General features: G+C 38.9%; 2 long non-coding RNA genes across 6 annotated transcripts; both read right to left on the reverse strand.

The window, feature by feature from the left end:
• Positions 1 to 333: 333 nt before the first annotated feature.
• On the reverse strand, positions 334 to 9,983 carry LOC131789310 (uncharacterized). 4 transcript variants are annotated; one of them, XR_010717528.1, is made up of 6 exons: positions 8,795 to 9,686; positions 7,941 to 8,026; positions 7,249 to 7,304; positions 5,345 to 5,433; positions 1,162 to 5,121; positions 334 to 724 (listed from the first exon to the last, which is right to left on the reverse strand). It is a non-coding gene; the product is annotated as an uncharacterized lncRNA (long non-coding RNA). The 4 variants fall into 4 exon arrangements; XR_010717526.1 differs by lacking the exons at positions 7,249 to 7,304; positions 7,941 to 8,026; positions 8,795 to 9,686 and adding an exon at positions 9,693 to 9,971 and having other exon boundaries at positions 1,162 to 1,231; positions 1,925 to 5,121; XR_010717527.1 differs by having other exon boundaries at positions 7,249 to 8,026.
• A 2,115-nt stretch (positions 9,984 to 12,098) lies between these two features.
• Positions 12,099 to 17,785, reverse strand: LOC131781673 (uncharacterized). Of its 2 annotated transcripts, none has more exons than XR_010718783.1 (3): positions 17,727 to 17,785; positions 12,932 to 13,027; positions 12,099 to 12,501 (listed from the first exon to the last, which is right to left on the reverse strand). It is a non-coding gene; the product is annotated as an uncharacterized lncRNA (long non-coding RNA). The 2 variants fall into 2 exon arrangements; XR_009339974.2 differs by lacking the exon at positions 17,727 to 17,785 and adding an exon at positions 15,605 to 15,655.
• Between the last annotated feature and the right edge of the window lie 1,309 nt (positions 17,786 to 19,094).

The following is a 19,094-nucleotide window of genomic DNA, read 5'->3' on the forward strand; positions in this document are numbered from 1 at the left end:
CACCTTTGTCATATGGAAAAGGTTTATTTTAAAAATTCAGTGGGTTATAGTCCACAAATGGTTTACCGAAGCGCAAAATAATTTGAAAGACGTCTCTAAGATTCATTGACCACCTGAGATCTTTCAAGGCCACAGAATAATTCAAGGCATGGATAGCTGGCTTACATATTTGAGATTTAACTATGCTACTAGTGCGCATTTATTACATTTTACCTCTTCCTAAAGGCTCTCCATCCCATTTAATATGAAAAAAAACCTTTTCAACTCCTTATGGCAAAGATTTTAAATAGCCCCCACCTCAACTATAAGTAAGAACACAGTAAAATTAAAGTGTTTGTATCAAATCCCTTTATTTTGAAGTATACAACTACTAAATTTACAAAATTATCTCTGTGCGTATAAGCTCTAAAGAGCAAACCACTTCATCTGTAAAATCATAGTTCAAGTCAATTGAGGAAATCGTCGGAAGACGTATTGGCCGTATTGAGCTTGGATGGCATTGAAACACAGGTTGGCATGAGGAGTAGTTGCTCCACATGTGTTTACCAGCCAACCAGTAAAAGCTGCATAATTCTGTTGCAGTAGATGGTATTGTACAAACAACTGATTTGCGTTGTAGATCCCTACGTTATTTAAACGCTGTTCATAAGCGAAACTAATTCCTGGGATGTTTCCTACGGGCATTCCGCCCGCAAAGTATTGACTCGCGATCATCATCATTTTTCTGAAAAAAAGACAAGCGGGAAATAAGTATCTTATTCTACAAAAGGATCACTAATTTCCATTACATACATCTTTTCAATATTCGTGAAATTTGGCGTGTGCTTTATCCGCAATTGTTAACGAAAATGAAGATACAGAATGAAAATGAACAATGTTCAACCACGCCACCTCACACAGCGCGTGAGCTGCTTTTAAAAAATGATTACAATTTTGTCGTTGAATGATTTTCTAATTTAACGCGCTTTTGTATCAATTAGTTCTTTAAGATCGATGCTCACCAAGAATCCTAACAAACTCGTCAAAACTCTGACCAAGGGCTAACGTTGGAAACATCAGCTTCATAAACTTTTTACGGTGGCCAATTTACATTATCAACTCAGTTGATGAAACAAAGTTATCGTACCGAAGCAGAACCACAGTTATTTTTAAGAAACTTACCGTTCTTCTATTTTTGAGTTTTTAAAGTTTCTTCTGTGCCTCGCTATTCAGTTTCTCTCTTCGTCTGTGCCTTTATTTCTGTGAATAAAAAAAAAATAAAAAAGTCTTCTGAATTGACCCAAGGCGCAAATATCTATCTACTACCGGACACGTTATCTAAATAGCTGGCTTCCAAATTCCGGGTTGCGATAATTTTCATGGCATGCAAAAACATGTCTATCGTTTAGCTCGCCGCGAAAATAATGAACTTGTTTAATGTCAGATATGAATATCATTCCTGCAGGCTATGAAAAGTACCTTCGAAGCCAGGGTTCAAGTGCATAGGAATATTAATCGACTTAAAAACGGTTCTTAAACGTCACTATTTATTGCGCAAAAATTTGTCGACGGTCATTGGTGCCACAGTGTAAATTATCCATCTTCAAGTTGATAAAATAAACGTTACGAGGAAAACTCCCAGAGGATACCGTCCTAATAATGCAGACTCAGAATTAAGCGCTCACTTAAACGATATGTTTTTGTTCTTTGTTACTTCGCAGTAAACAAGGCAGATAATAGTACACCGTTAAATGATTTTCGGCGACAAATCGATCAATATTCCATTGCTTAAATATTTTCATGATATTTGTGCAAATAGATATTAGATCTTCCTATAGATCTCAAATTAGAATCAGTCATACGCGTGTATAGTTTCTCTTTTCATATAAAAGTGTGTAAATGAGCACTTTAAAAGCGATTTCAGTGAACAACAGAACATACATACCTTAAAAAGACCCAAAGAATTCCAGCTGAGATTGTCGAGGTTCGTCGAGCAAACTAGCTCTCAGACTGTTCTGTCTGTTTCTTATCTCCCTTAGTTGCAGAAAAATGAAAAGAAATGAATGATTTAAACTGACTTACCCTCATTTTCTTTCTTACGAACGTTCTTAGATATCGACGCGACAATGACGGACCTAAAGATGTTAGCCACTTTATACAAGAAATGAGTCTCTTCCCATCCTTGGGAAACCAGAGCTAAACTGGCATGACTTCTGATTCCACGAGTTTAGCTTTGCAGACGATCGCTAATTACATCGGTCTGTTTCCGTTTTGATTTTTGAGTTGTATAGGGAATAATAGTTTTCTGATTCCTAAAAATTCCAAAAGTGGATGGGCTGATAAGATAACTGATTCTGCTGACTGCATTATCTGCACGAAAAGATGTGCGGAATAACTTTTGATTCATTCTGAAAGCAAGACTAGGAATGTAGAAGTGTCTTCCAAACTTGATTCCTCGTCTCCATCGCAGAAAAATGCAGAAAAAGGCAGATTTAATCAGATGTAATTGGCGAATAATTTGGCGCCATGATAGCAGTCTTTTCTAAGGGAAAGAAATATGTTCCCACCTGGAAAAGTAGTCACGACGGTAAGTTTTTTCCTTTCTTTTTCTCGTAAATATCACAATATCCACCCTGAGGGATCAAATTAGTAAAGCTCAAACTGACATAAAATTTAGTGTTTTCTCTAGATCGTTCCCGATAATCTCTCAAAGTTTACTCTCAGACTCGAATTTGCTTCTTGGATCCCGTCATGATAAACATGCTCTGACGCAAAACACGTCATCGTAATTTCCGGGAAATTTCCCATACCAGAATCTTGTTCCCATGCACAGTGTGCCACTGAACTTTCTAGTTGTGAGTGAAAAAGAATATCTAGCTACCAACGAACACGTCATCTAAATGGCTAGCTTCCAATTTCGGGTTGCGGTAATTTTCATGGCATGCAAAAACCTTGTCTAGCGTTCAACTCGCAGCGAAATTATTGAGCTTGTTTAATGTCAGATATCAATATCATTCCTGCAGGCTATGCAAAGTACCTGGGAAGCCACGATTCGAGTGCATAAGAATATTAATCGACTTAAAAACGGTTGAACGACCTTAAACGTCACTATCTATTGCGCGAAAATTTTTCAACGGTCATTAGTAAGCCATAGTGAAAATCATCCATCTTCAAGTTGATAAAATAAACGTTACGAGGGAAACTCTCAGAGGATACCGTCCTAATAAGTCAGACTCAGAATTAAGCGCTTACCTAAACGATATTTTTTTGTTCGTCGTTACTTTGCAGTAAACAAGGCAGATAATAGTTAGGTATACAGGCGCTCTCTCAATAATCTGAATTATTCAACGCTGGTGATTCAATTTATACGTTTCTTGAGTCAAAACCCACTAACTTCCCGAGGAACAAAAACTTGCACTTTGGACTCGCACGTGATCAGGTAATGCGAGTTGAAACCACGGCAAATCGGGTCAAGAAAACATTTTTTGTGCAAAAACTGAAGAAGAAAATCAGCAACTTTTGCCCCTGAATCAAAAACTCGAAATCTACTGTCTAGGCAAGCGATAACACCATGAAAACGTAGAGGGACTTTTGCAAAGATCATAGTTTGAACGAAACGTTAGTCCAAGTTGTAAGGTGACACCTGCATATAATTTGGTCTATTTCTGACTTGAAAACACCCGGCCCCAGGTGAAAGAATGAGTTTTGTTTCCACTCCATCACGAATTTTCCCTTCAGCGTGAGGGTCTCAGGGAAACAACACTCATTCGTCCTCTGCTGGAATACTCGCTCTCCCACAACAATAACCGTGCGCGTGATTCACTGTAGACCTTGTTATACTTCTTAATAATTCGAGCCACTTCTAAAGAAAAGGTCCTCATTAAACTCCTCTGGTTAGCTTATTAACCTCGGAGACCAAGTAACAGAGGTAAAAATGAATGATATGGAAATTCCAGTGCTTTTACATTTGAATATTACCTTTGATGGAAAAAGAGGTGCTTATGGCCCTCTAACATATGTACTCGACATTTCCATCCATAAACGAGCCACAAAGCAGCTATACACTCGCTTTTGCGAGAGATAAGACGATAACTCTGACTCCATCCATCCAGTTGCTTTTCTATCACCTATTAATTTCATGTTGATTAAATAAAATCCTGTGCGCGAAATAATAAACAATTACCTTAGTCTGGTTCTAAATAGGAACGTGTTCCGTTTCTCCTGTGCACAACTCGGTGCTTTCAAAAATAATCTCACCGACGAAGCTGGCTCGTCCAAAATGTTTGAAATTTTCCGCAGGCTGTGACTGAGGATTACTTTACTCTAAAATCAACTGATTCTGACGTACTGAATTTGAAAATAACACAACATTTAGCGAGTGTTAAATGCTGAATTTAGCCGAAGAAAAAATTTAGGTGCGGGCATCTGGATCAAAGTTGAGTTCGTATGGAGGTCCGTCTGTTCTTGAACAATCACTGAACTATAGACTCAACTCGTTGCCATTACCATCGTAAATAACACTAGCTATAGTCTGTGTCAGTCTTATATGTACTGGCCACTAGCAGTTTCGAAAATAAAAGGCGCTTTGCACGGATCACGTATCTGTTATTAAACAAGTAAAATTCTTTTCAGCATACATAACGTACGCATTCTTGGGAGGAAGACAGGTACCTTTTTAGGCAGACTCAGCTGAGGAGATTTGCAATAGACTCCCTGCTTGATCATTAAAGGATGAGTCACTTATTCAGGGATGTTTACATCACTAGTTTTATTCTCAAGGTAGAGCTAACACCGTCGACATTACGAACTCAATGTAAATAGTATGAAGGCGTTGCAATTACAGATCTACAGATTATTCTAATTGTCAGGCCAAGTGATTTTGGTACCATTCGATCAAGGCGTTGAAACACGCTTGGCAATGGCCCCCATTCGCTCCGAAGCGTTTCAGCCAGGAGGTGAACGCTGCGAGATCTTTATCGAGGTAAAGAAACATGCCAAGAATGTGATATGCTCGGGTAATTCCTGCGCCCTTCAGGTTTGTTTCAATAACAGGACCTATTCCCGGGAGCTTGGAAGGCGGTTTTTGTCCTATGGGTTGTTTGACAAAGTCAAGGTGCACCTTTGAAGGAGTGCTCATTGTTCCTAGAGAAAAGAAAAACAATGATGTTAAATGATTTTCCACTACAAATCGATTAAAATCTCCATTGCTTAAATATTTTCATGATACTTGTGCAAATAGATATTAGATCTTCCTAGAGATCTCAAGCTAGAATCAGTCAAATGCGTGTATAATTTCTCTTTGCTTATGGACGTGTGTAAATGGGCACTTTAAAAGCGATTTCAGTGAACAACAGAACATACATACCTTAAAAAGACCCAAAGAATTCCAGCTGAGATTGTCAAGGTTCGTCAAGCAAACTAGCTCTCAGGCTGTTCTGTCTGTTTCTTATCTCCCTTATTTGCGGAAAAATGAAAAGAAATGAATGATTTAAACTGACGTACGCCCATTTTCTTTCTTACGAACGTAAATTTCTCGTATATTTCGATATTGACGCGACAATGGCAGACTTAAAGATGTTAGCCACTTTATTCAAGAAGTGCGTCTCTTCCCGTCTTTGAGAAACCAGAGCTAAACATGCTAAACAAAAAAGGATTTAGCTAAATCCACGCGTAAGTACTAAAACAAGGAACGACCTAAAACCACCTAAAACCACCTACAACCATCTACAACCACCTCAAAAATTTCAAAAACCACCTACAACCACCTCGAATTTTTTGTAACTTGTTAGTTCATTTTGTAAATTTCTTTGAGTCTTTTGCTGAGGGAATATAAAATAATTAGCATAGCAATTACTAGCGAGTTAAACTAATGTGCGAGCATGCGAGCCGGAGCCGTTTTTTGCGAGCCTCGAGCCTCTTCTTGCGAGCCACAGTTTTTTTCAATATCTTTCCATTTTCTCTCCTGTCTTTATTAAGACAGTCTTTGGCTCCTCTCTAGAAAGCATTTGAAGATGAAAATCTGAAAGAATTTTAAATAAAGAAACTGTAGCATGGAAAGTGCTTTGTACCCCATTCACGCATTGATGCGCTCATTTACAACCTGAGAGGATTTATTGCGGCCGGAGCTTCAGCGTAGGCTGCAGCAATTTTTTTCAGCACCTGAGAATTTTCGGTACACTGGATCGATGATTCGGTTGAAGCAACGGCCTTCTAGAAATATCCATATTGCGACCCAGTCATCGGACTGCTCCTGGGAAAACCAGGAATTCAACCACTTCGCGACCTCCTTCTATCAATATCCAATCAGCATTTGTCTCAAAATAGACGAAACTCACATTCGGCCCGCTGTGTTGTTTCTGGAAAGAGATCTTAACAGGTACGTTTAGCAGCCTTTTCGATGTCTTTGGTCGTTTTTACCGATCTGTCATGATTACCTGTAGTCGAGGAAGCAATTTATGAAGGTCATGAAGCCTTCAGCGAGCATTTAGGAGCCCCACAGTGCGCATTTAGGTCAATTTCATTTTCGCTTTTCAGTCGATTGTATTCGGTCCAAACAAATACAACAAATATCGATGACACTCTCAGGGAGATCGCACGCATTTACAAGTTCTAACCTATTACCGAGCCTAACGAGTTTCCAAAGGTGGCATCTTTGCATTTTTGGTGATGCAATTTTGGGTAGTCCAAACTAAACTGTTAGAATTAATAAGTACTAAAAAGCGTTTGACAAAACCGTTAATTGCTGTGTTGCGGAGAATAAATAAAGTTGTGACTGTTTCTAATTGTCATTTCAACGGTCACACATGGAAATAACGGTAGCACTTCGCTTCTCAATGAAAACTCACCGTAACATGGCCAAAAGATCACTCATTGACTTAAGAATGTTTTCTTGCGGGATCAAAACAAGTAATCCAAAGTGGGCAAGATAGCCCCATACTGCCAGCCAGGTAGTCAATCAGAAAACACGATTTCAGGTTTCGCTACCTCTTACCTGCTCAAGGAGTGAGCAGTGCGTTATAACAAAAACCGTGAACTGTCCATCCTTTACAGCGACAGTAAAGAACTGGATTAGCACAGAAAGAAAAGCCATCTCCACCCAAAGAACCAGCCTAACTTGAACTTTATTTACTTAAGTGTAACATGTAGCTGCATACAGTTAACCTAACCTGAACGTTGTATTATAATATGAAACTTCAAATACAACTAAAACTGTGAACTCAATTGTTTAAACTGTGTTAAACCTAGACGTGAAGGAATAATTGGACACACCTCTCGCTGTGCACAAATTCCTGAATTCACTGTCATTCACCCTTGGTCTGTAATAACTAAACAAAACGCACAATAGAGTCAAAAATGATTGCTCGCAAACTACTCAGGCAAGATGATTTTATATCTTATTTTGAATCCCCAATTTGGGCGAGTGAATGTTGTGAAACAGACGCTTCGCAAGTCAGAATTTTTATGCTTTGTAGCACATGTGGGCCGGTCCTTAGTCGAGGCTTTTATCAAAAACGTCTAGGCAGCTGGCGGAAACTAATAAATACTTATTTTAACGAAAATGGTCCCCTTTTTATCGTGCAATAGCTGTGTAATACATTCATGTCACATATCTTCATCGCCGAGAGGTTCGTTGACAACTTAAACTTGGACGATACGAGTTAAAACATGTCGCTCAACAAAAACAACTGTTTCGTTCTACTTTCAGAATTCAGTGTGAGGTTGCATTGACTCAATTGTTAGCACCATAGAGAATGCTCTTTCAATGTTTTCATGAGTCGCTCCTCGACCGGCAAGTGCGTTTCTGGCTGGTTTTAAGTTTGAAAACCTTGGCACTTCGGAGAAGCACGGAGCGTCGACACAGAATCTATACGATCGCTGAACACAAAGTTCCTTGTTGCGTGGAACGTAAAGAGCATCAACCGCCAACAGAGTATCACCAGTATCAAAGGACACTTTCTTACACCCTGCACACTGTGGTTTGGGGCCGGCGGATCGATTCAACCGCTCCAGACGCCACACTTGTGGGTGATTACTCCGCGGGTCATTCCTAATCACAGAAAAAGGAAACAACCTCATTGAATGCTTTCAAACTAACATTAATTAGCATAAAATATCATCTAAATTTGAACTGTGAATTAAGTGATACCCAAATAATACAAAGTAATAAGGCAAAAATTAACTTAAGAGGTTCCTTGTTATATGGGCAACATCTCCATAAAAAATTGGTTGGAAGATAACAAATCTGAGATGTGTTACACATATCTAGTGAACATGCACCACCAGTATTTTCAAGAGTAAACAATTCAGAAGTGAAATGCCCAAATTTACTAATCCCTCTTGAAGTCTACAGCGCAACCATTGGAACTATAGTTCTTTGTTTGAAGTGAAGCCGGAAACTGTCATTTTATATCATTCCACCCATTCTCGAGCATAATTTGTTTGTTTTGTGAATTTTCAGCATGTAACAAGTAGAACCACATCTAAAAAACATACAAAACATGTAAGATAATGTACAGGTCGATATATATTCAACTATCGTTTTAAAATTAAAAGATTTTATTTGATTTAGTTCGGACGCACACTGCGTCATATCTGTCATCGGCTGATAATTTAGGTCGTTGCGTTCTAACATTCCATTGAAGATTATTTTCTCTGTCGCTCAAAAATCATGTTTGATCATAATATATGTTGCTTTTCATTCACAAATATACATTTACAGGTTTGTCTCAAGGCAAAAAACAAGGATTCGTACGCGAAAAGTAAAAGTAAATGTTTCAACATCACACAACACCAAGAATGTTTACAGATTACTTACCTCGATTCTTCGCTAGGATTTTCCAGTTTTCAATCTAATTCGGATTCCTCACCACTAGAGATACCACCATGCTCACTTCCATCGTCAAAAATCACCTCTAAAGCCTTAGCTACGCTGTATCTCTAGCGTTTCGCATCGGACGCCATTATCGCAGACTGAAATCGTACGCAAATAATTTTCGGATCGGGCTCCCGAGGTCACGTTTGATAGTTCGGAGCTAAAACTCGCCATGTGATTGGCTTAGAATGTTTACATGCTACAGCCGAAATTTCAGAGCGATCGGATGTAATCCGAGCATTTGCACGATCGGCCCAGGGCCTGACCACTAAGACTTGATAAAGCTCAAACTGGTATACAATTTAATGTTTTTTCTAGATCGTTCCCGATAATCTCTCACAGTTTACTATCAGATATCTAGAGTCGACAACAAACTAGAGGAAACTATAGCTCCATCCTACTGCTCCCAGAATGAATGCAATAAACACGATGCCTCATATGAAATGTGTGTGCATTGAAACTTTGGATGCCTGTTGTTTGAGGCACAAATATCAAGAGAAGCTTCTTTGAGATTTAGTTTGGTACGAGGATAGTCTATGCTCTTAGTGAATTTTCAACAGAGCAAGTCCGCCAACGAGATTTGAAAGACTAGTACATGTACTTGTCGAACGAATCGTGTTAGTCCTGGGAGAAAAAGTATGTGCGTCGTATGTCGCCACTGAGACTTGGATTTCGGCTTCACTCGAATTCACAAGTCGTATTCAGGAACAAGCATTACTTGCATGGTCAAAATACAGCAAGATGAATAGAAAACGTTCTTCTCCAGATCCATAATATAACAATACGTGAACAGATACGAGAGAACACGACGCCAAAACACAAAATAAGGGGATAACCTTACCTGTGTTCCTTGTGAATTGTACACATACCAAGAACAATAGATAGTGAAACGAGAATGAAAAGCACGGAATTAAATTCTGACCCATACAACGCCTAGCAACTGTCAAATCGTAACACCTCCAACATATCATGTTCGAGTTTCTTAGGCACTGCTTACACGGACGCGGTTTCATTTGTAACCGCATCGGTTTTGATGCGGTTGCGCTTTTCGTTTAAACGGCGCCGGTCATGTTCGTTATCAGAACCAGGTCGTTCTGAAAACGCTTTCAAAAGTGGAACGTTTTCAAAACGATACGGTTTCATTGGTCGTGTAAACGGCGATTTAGAATTTGCGCGGCTCGAATTGAATCATTTGTCCTTACCTTAATTAAGACAGCAGAAAACACATTTCGCTGATAATTTCCCTATCAGTTTCCAAAGCTACTCACCTGCAATTTGATTCTCTAAAGGATTTTAAGGAGTTGATAGTTTAGGGCCGCCTATGGTCAGTCTAGTTGTGAGGTTTCTGCCAGTCTCACCGATGTAGGAGGCGTGGCAGTCGGAGCAACTGATCTTATATACTGCTCCTTGTCTGTTCCTCGGTTCGCCTTTGTCTTTGATGTTAGTCAGTAACTGACGTAGTGTGGTAATAGGTTTGTGAGCGACGCGGATATTTAATGGTTGTAGGATGCGCGAGATCTTTTCAGATATGCCCTTTATGTATGGTATAGTTGCTGTGGTCGTAGGAGTTGCGTTGTCGTTAGCTTCAGTAGTAGTAGTAGGTCTGTGAGAGTTATGTTGGATGAAGTCTTCGTTGTAGTTCTTTAAAAAAACACGGTTAAGTTACTTGTTCTCGTCGGATAAACTGTCTGTCGTATTGCATACTAGTTGCGCTCGTCGGGTAAGAGTCTTGATAGTAGTGGCTTTGTGTGATGTCGGGTTGTAGGATGAGTCGTCCAGTAATCTGTCGGTATGTGTCGGTTTCCTGTAAACTGTTGTCCGTAGTGAGTTGTCGTCACGGCTTACCGGGCAGTCTAGGAAAGGTAGTTTACCATTTTCTTCGACCTCTCTAGTAAACTGTACGTCAGTGTTTTGTTCGTTAAGGTGGTGGTGGAATGCGTCGATTTCGTCGTCTCGCACGGCGGTGAAAGTATCATCAACGTAGCGTAACCAAAGTGGTATCGTCTGTCGGCAAGTCGAAAGGGCGCTTTCCTCGATGTTCTGCATCACAATTTCTGCTATTAGCACCACACCGAAAAATTTGGTTTCGTATTTTCAAAAAAACTGAAAATTTTGTAACAACGAATTTTTTGTTTTCGTAATAGCGTTCGCACTTAAGACGCGCCAATTATTTGTGTAACCACAAATGTCAGTCAATCGAAATAGTTACCGAGATTTCGTGACAGTGCTTTTCCTTTTAAGTCGTTTCCGGTCAAAGACTGATCGCAAAGCAAAATACCCCCGCGATATGTTTTAATGGCCCTTCTTTGCTGTTTGCTTGCCATACAAAACCTGATTGTGGTCAGTCAACAATTAATTCTGGTTTTGTTGGGAAGGATTCGGCTTTTACGGATTTTGGAGACGTTAACTCAGCTGCTCAACAGACGTCGACGCCGCCGTCGTTTTCACCCGTATTGGACATTTCCTCGACCTGTAGAATCCTGGTTTGAAATCCGCATGCACCAGCATAACTTCCCTGAAGCCTTTTTCCGTAGGTATTTGAAAACGGGGAGAGTCATTGGACAACTTACTAACACTCTTAAGAGGCTACGTTCAGAGAGAAAACACTCGTACATAATACCATTTAGCCTGGTATGAATAACGAAATATGGTGACCAGTTGAAGGGTATCTGTTAAGGAACAATAGATTTTCTCGCCCGACAAAAAATTGTAGGCCTCTAAAGCTAGTTGACGGTATCTCTGAAGTTTGGTGGCACTTGCGAAAATTTTGGTGGGTCAAACAAATCGTTCGCATTGAAAACGGTTTCGCGTTGACAGATTTTTTTTGTAAAACAAACAAAATTTCGCGTAGTGCGAACTGGCGCTAACATAACATTTAGCGAGTGTTAAATGCTGAATTTTACCGAAGAGGAGAAATTTTAGCGCAGGCATCTGGATCGAAGTTAAGTTCGTATCGAGGTCCTTCTGTTCTGAACACTCACTGAATTATAGACTCAACTTGCTGCTATTACCATTGTAAATAACACTAGCTATAGTCTGTGTCAGTCCAATATCTACTGGCCACTTGCAGTTTTCGAAAATAAAAGGCGCTTTGCTCGGATTACGTATCTGATTTTAAACAAGTAAAATGCTTTCAGCATACATAACGTTCGCTTTCTTGGGAGGAAGACAGGTACCTTTTAGGCGGACTCAGCTTAATGGATTTGTCGTAGACTCCTTGCTAGACTATCAAAGGATGAATCGTGAATTTAGAGGTGTTTACATCACTAGTTTTATTCTCAAGAGAGAGCGAACACCGTTTACAGTACAAACTCAATGTAAATAGTACAAAGGCGTTGTAACTACAGATCTAGTAAAGAATAGTTCTAATCGTCAGTCCAAGTGGTTTTTGCTCCAATCGTCCAAGGCGTCGAAACATGCTTTGCATTGGCCATCATTCGCTCCGAAGCCTCCCAGCCACTTGTAGAACTTTTCGCGATCTTTATTTAAGACAAGAAACTGGCCAAAAACCTGATATACTCGGGTAATTCCAGCATCATTCAGCTTTTTCCCAGTAACAGAACCTATTCCCGGTAGCTCGGTAACCAGTTTTTGTCCAATGGCGCTCTTGACAAAATCGGTATGCTGCTTTGAAGGACTGCTCATTATTCCTAGAGTAAAGAAAAACAGCAGAATGATGTTAAATGATTTTCGGCAACAAATCTATTAATATTTCCATTGCTTAAATCTTTTCATGATATTTGTGCAACTTCTCGTGCGCTCAGTGGTTGATAATGATAGGAAATTTGTCAAAACGAAACGAAAAACTTCCTGATTAGTCTCGAGCCCTACGAAATTTCAGTGAAATATTACATGAGGCGTAACCGAGTGTGTTACTGGTGTTCTTACCACGTTTTTACGTCTTCTGTAATCTATAACTGAACAGAAAACAACAACATGAATTTTTAAATGGTGACGTTATCTAAACCTCAGTCTTCCCGTAGATCAAGTAAGAATCAGTCAAATGCGTGTATAATTTCTGTTTATATATGGAAGTGTTTTTTTAAAAAGCGATTTCAGTGAACAACAGAACATACATACCTTAAAAAGACCTAAGAAATTCCAGTTGAGATTGTTGGGTTCGTCAAGCAAACTAGCTCTCAGGCTGTGCTGTCTGTTTCTTATCTCCCTTATTTGCTGAAAAATGAAACGAAATGAATGATTTAAACGGACGTACCTTCCTTTTCTTTCTTAAGAATATCTAGATATTGACGCGACAACGGCAGACCTAAAGATGTTAGCCACTTTATACAAGAAATGAGTCTCTTCCCGTCCTTGGGAAACCAGAGCTAAACATGCTAAACAAAGAAAGATTCAATTCAAATCACGTCTTTACTGGCATGACTTCTGATTCCACGAGTTTAGCTTTGCAGACGATTTCTAATTTGCATTGGTCTGTTTCAGTTTTCGGATTTTTGAGTTTGTAAAACAGGATTAGAGATTTGAAAGGCTAGTACTCGTACTCGTCGAACGAATCGTGCTGGTCCTTTAAACTTTGAATGCTGTTGTTTGAGGTAAAAATATTAATAGAAACTTGTTTGAGATTTACTTTGGTTTTGAAAGTTTATGCTCTCAGTGAATTTTCAATAGAGCAAGTCAGCCAACGAGACTTAAAAGACTATTACTTGTCGAACGAATCGTCTTAGTCCTTTGTACGTAAAAGTATGTACGTAGTTAGATGCCACTGAACTAGGATTTCGGCTTCACTCTTATTCACAAGTCGTATTCAGGAAGGAGCATTACTTGCATGGTCAAAATACAGCGAGATGAATAAAAAACGTACTTCTCCAGATCCATAATATAACAATGCGTGATCAGATATGAGAGAACACAACGCCAAAACGCAAAATAAGAAGCTGAACTTACAGGTGTTCCTTATTAACGGTACACGTACCAAGAACAAGAGAAAGTTAAACGAGCACGAAGTTAAGTTCAAATGACCCATACAACACCTAGTAACCGTCAAATTGTAACACCCCCAACATGTCATGTCCGAGTATCTTAGAATTTTCTCGGCTTGAATTATTGAATCATTTGTCCGTACCTAATTTAAGACAGCAGTAAACACATTTCGCTGATAATTCCCTATCAGTTTCCAAAGTTACTCACCTGCAATTTGATTCCCTAAAGGCTTTTTAGGAGTTGATAATTTCGATTAATCATTTCACAAACCGAATTTCTCAGAAATACGGGAAGTTCACGACACAATCTAACGGCAGAAGAGACTTCATTAAGTCATGAATAGACTCCTATTGTTGTCTATTGTTTCAAAAGTTGATGACTTTCAGAAGATGATAAAAAAAAAATGAAAAGAAATGAATTATTTAAACGGACGTACCCTCATTTTCTTTCTTAAGAACGTAAATTTCTCGTATATTTAGATATTGCCGCGACAATGGCAGACCTAAAGATGTTAGCTACTTTATACAAAAAAGCAGTCTCTTCCCGTCCTTGAGAAACCAGAGCTAAACATGCTAAACAAAGAAAGCTTCAGCTCAAATCACGCCCTTACTGGCATGACTTCTTATTCCTCGAGTTTAGCTTTGCAGACGATTTCTAATTTTCATTGGTCTGTTTCGGTGTTCGGATTTTTGAGTTTGTAAAACAGGAAATAGTTGTATAGGGAATGATTGTTTTCTGATTCCTAGAAACTCCAAAAGTAAATGGGGCAATAAGGTAGTCGATTCTTCTGACTGCATTATCTGTACGAAAATACGTGCCGTAATAACGTTATATTTATTCTGAAAGCAGGACTAGGAATGTGTAAGTGCCTTCCAAACTTGATTCCTTGTCTCCATCGCTTAAGAATGTAGAAAAAGGCGGATTTAATCAGGTATAATTGGCGAATAATTTGGCGCCATGATAGCAGTCTATTCTAAGCGAAAGAAATATGTTCTTACCTTGAAAAGGGTCACGACGGTAAGTTTTTTCCTTTCTTTTTCTCGTAAATATCACAGTATCCACTCGGAGGGTTAAAATTAATTAAGCTCCAACTAATATACAATTTATAATTTTCTTTAGGTCGTTTCCGATAATCTCTCAAAGTTAAATACACTATATTTTGAGTCGACAACAAACGAGAGGAAATTATGGTTTAATCGTAATGCTCTCAGAACGAATGAAATAAACACAATGCCTCGTATGAAAAGTGTGTGCATTGAAACTTTGAATGCCTGTTGTTTGAGGCACAAATATTAAGAGACGCTTGTTCGAGATTCATTTTGGTGTGAGGAAAGTTTATGCTCTTAGTGAATTTTTAAAAGAGCAAGTCAGCCAACGCCGGATTTGAAAGACTAGTACATGTACTTCTGGAACGAATCGTGCTGGTCCTTTACATTTTGAATGCTGTTGTTTGAGGCACAAATATTGAGAGAACAGCTTGTTTGAGATTTACTTTGGTACGAGGAAAGTTTATGCTTTTTGTGAATTTTTAACAGAGCAAGTCAGCCAACGAGATTTGAAAGACTATTACTTGTCGAACGAATCGTCTTAGTCCTTTGCGCGTAAAAGTATGTACGTAGTTAGACGCCACTGAGACTAGGATTTCGGCTTCGCTCTTATTCACAAGTCGTATTCAGGAAGGAGCATTACTTGCATGGTCAAAATACAGCGAGATGAAAAGAAAAGGTACTTCTCCAGATCCATAATATAACAATACGTGATCAGATGTGAGAGAACACAACGCTAAAACGCCAAATAAGAAACTGAACTTACCTGTGTTCCTTGTTAACGGTACACGTACCAAGAACAAGAAAAAGTTGAACGAGCGCGGAATTAAGTTCTAATGACCCATACAACGCCTAGCAACCGCCAAATTGTAACACCCCCCAATATGTCATGTTCGAGTATCTTAGAATCTGCGCGGCTTGAATTATTGCATAATTTGTCCATACTTTAATTCAGACAGCAGAAAACACATTTCGCTGATAATTCCCTATCAGTTTCCTAAGCTGCTCACCTGCAATTTGATTCTCTAAAGGCTTTTTAGGAGTTGATAGTTTTGATTAATCATTTCACAAACCGATTTTCTCAGAAACACGGGAAGTTCACGACACAATCTAACGGCAGAAGAGACTTTGCGTGCCCATTAAGTCATTAATAGACTCCTGTTGTTTTCTTTTGTTTTAGAAGTCGATGGCTTTCAGAAGATGATGAAAAATGAAAAGAAATGAATGATTTAAACGGACGTACCCTCATTTTCTTTCTTAAGAACGTAAATTTCTCGTATATTTAGATATTGACGCGACAATGGCAGACCTAAAGATGTTATCCACTCCATACAAAAAAGCACTCTCTTCCCGTCCTTGAGAAACCAGAGCTAAACACGCTAAACAAAGAAAGATTCAGCTCGAATCACGTCTTTACTGGCATGACTTCTGTTTCCACGAGTTTAGCTTTGCAGACGATTTCTTAATTTGCATAGTCTGTTTCAGTGTTCGGATTTTTGAGTTTGTAAAACAGGAAATAGTTGTATAGGGAACAATTGTGTTCTGATTCCTAAAAATTCTAAAAGTAGATGGGCCAATAAGGTAGTCGATTCTTCTGACTGCATTATCTCTACGAAAATACGTGCCGTATTCAGTAACGTTTGATTCACTCTGAAAGCAGGACTAGGAATGTGTAAGTGCCTTCCAAACTTGATTCCTTGTCTCCATCGCTTAAGAATGTAGAAAAAGGCGGATTTAATCAGGTATAATTGGCGAATAATTTGGCGCCATGATAGCAGCCTATTCTAAGCAAAAGAAATATGTCCTTACCTTGAAAAGGGTCACGACGGTATGTTTTTTCCTTTCTTTTTCTCGTAAATATCACAGTATCCACCCGGAGGGTTAAAATTAATTAAGCTCCAACTAATATACAATTTAGAATTTTCTTTAGGTCGTTCCCGATAATCTCTCAAGTTTAATACACGATATCTTGAGTCGACAACAAACAAGAGGAAATTATAGTTTGATCGTAATGCTCCCAGAACGAATGAAATAAACACAATGCCTCATATGAAAAGTGTGTGCATTTACACTTTGAATGCCTGTTGTTTGAGGCACAAATATTGAGAGAAGCTTGTTTGAGATTTACTTTGGTGCGAGGAAAGCTTATGCACTTATTGAATTTTTTACCGAGCAAGTCAGCCAACGAGATTTGGAAAGACTAATACTTGTCGAACGAATCGCGCTAGTCCTTTAAACTTTCGATGCTGTTGTTTTAGGCCCAAATATTAATAAAAGCTTGTTTGAAATTTACTTTGGTACGAGGAAAGTTTATGCTCTCAGTGAATTTTCAAAAGAGCAAGTCAGCCAACGAGATTTGAAATACTAGTACTTGTCGGACGAATCGTGTTAGTCCTTTAAACTTTCGATGCTGCTGTTTGAGATTTACTTTGGAACGAGGAAAGTTTATGCTTTTAGTGAATTTTCGGCAGAGCAAATCAGCCAACGAGATTTGAAAGACTAGTACTTGTCGAACGAATCGTGCCAGTCTTTTAAACTTTCGATGCTATTGTTTGAGGCACAAATATTGAGAGAACGGCTTGTTCCAGATTTACTTTGGTACGAGGAAAGATTATGCTCTTAGTAAATTTTTTAAATAGCAAGTCAGCAAACAAGATTTGACGACTAGTTCTTCTCGAACGAATCGTGTTAGTCCTTTGGGTGTAAAAGTATGTGCGTCGTATGACGCCACCGAGACTAGGATTTCGGCTTCGTTCTTATTTACAAGTCGTATTCAGGAAGGAGCATTACTTGCAGGGTCAAAATACAGCGAGATGAAAAGAAAACGTACTTATACAGATCCATAGTATAACAATACGCCAAAACACAAAATGAGAAGCTTAACTTACCTGTGTTCCTAGTTAACTGTACCAAGAACAAGAGAAAGTTGATCTAGCACGGAATTAAGTTCTAATGACCGTTACAACGCCTAGCAACCGTCAAATTGTAACACCCCCCAACATGTCATGTTCAAGTATCTTAGAATTTACGCGGCTTGAATTATTAAATCATTTGTCCGTACCTTAATTAAGACAGTAGAAAACACATTTCGCTGATAATTCCTTATCAGTTTCCAAAGCTATTCACCTACAATTTGATTCTCTAACGGCCTTTTAGGAGTTGATAGTTGTGATTGATCATTTCACAAACCGAATTTCTCAGAAATACAGGACTAAGTTTACAACATAATCTAACGGTAGAAGAGACTTTGCGTGCTCATTAAATCACTTATAGACTGCTATTGTTTTCTATTGTTTCAGAAGTTGAAGGCTTTCAGAAGATGCATGATTTGTTTTAGCTAATTAAGAGTGGGAGACGCATCCTTTAGTTATGTTACACATCACACGATGAAGTTTTTTTCTCTGGTTATGATTAAATTATTTTTTTCTAATGTAACCGTATCTGTAAACAGAAAAAATCGGAAATCACATCCAGGATCCCGTTACGATAATCAAGCACTGATGCAAAACACGCCATCTAAATTTCCGGTAAATGTTTCCATACCAGATTCCAAGAATCTTGTTCCCATAAACAGTATGCCATAGAACTTTCTAGTCGGATGGAAAAGAAATATTTGTCCACTAACAAACGAGTTATTAGCATGGCTTGCTTCCAGTTTCCGTTTGTGATGATTTTCAAGGCATGCAAGAGGTGTCTATCGTGTAGAATTGGTAGAACTATACTTTGACAATATTTTAAAACCAGCCATTATTTATTGCAGGGGGGGGGGGGGGAAGAGAGGGGGTGGTCGGGGGTCGGCGGATTTTGAGGGGTAAGATGGTCTTTCATGGGAAACGGAGCGGGATCAGTCGTTACCAACGGAATAGAAGAGCACTATTGAAAATTAACTGCCAGTTAACTGCCAATGAGGGAGGTCAAAAGAATATTACAGAGCCTTGTGGGTTACTGGGTAAATTTTAATCGTGACACAACCAAAAACCTCTGACAGCCCTTCCCCCTCCCTCTCTGTAACTAATAATGACAGGCCCCCAACATTCCAATATCCGTATAGCAAACTTGTCAAACATCAGATATCGTTATCCTTTTTACCGCTATGCAGACTACTTGGTTGGTGAGTCAGACCAAGTTAGGGAGGTGCATAGGAATGTTAATCGAATTAGAAACAATCAAATAACCCTAAACGCCAACATGCATTGCTCAGATGTTATGTCCTCTTTCTTTATGCTCTTACACCAACAGGGTGGAGTTACCAAATA

This window comes from Pocillopora verrucosa, chromosome 1 (genome assembly GCF_036669915.1).
Source record: "Pocillopora verrucosa isolate sample1 chromosome 1, ASM3666991v2, whole genome shotgun sequence".
NCBI lineage: Eukaryota > Metazoa > Cnidaria > Anthozoa > Scleractinia > Pocilloporidae > Pocillopora > Pocillopora verrucosa.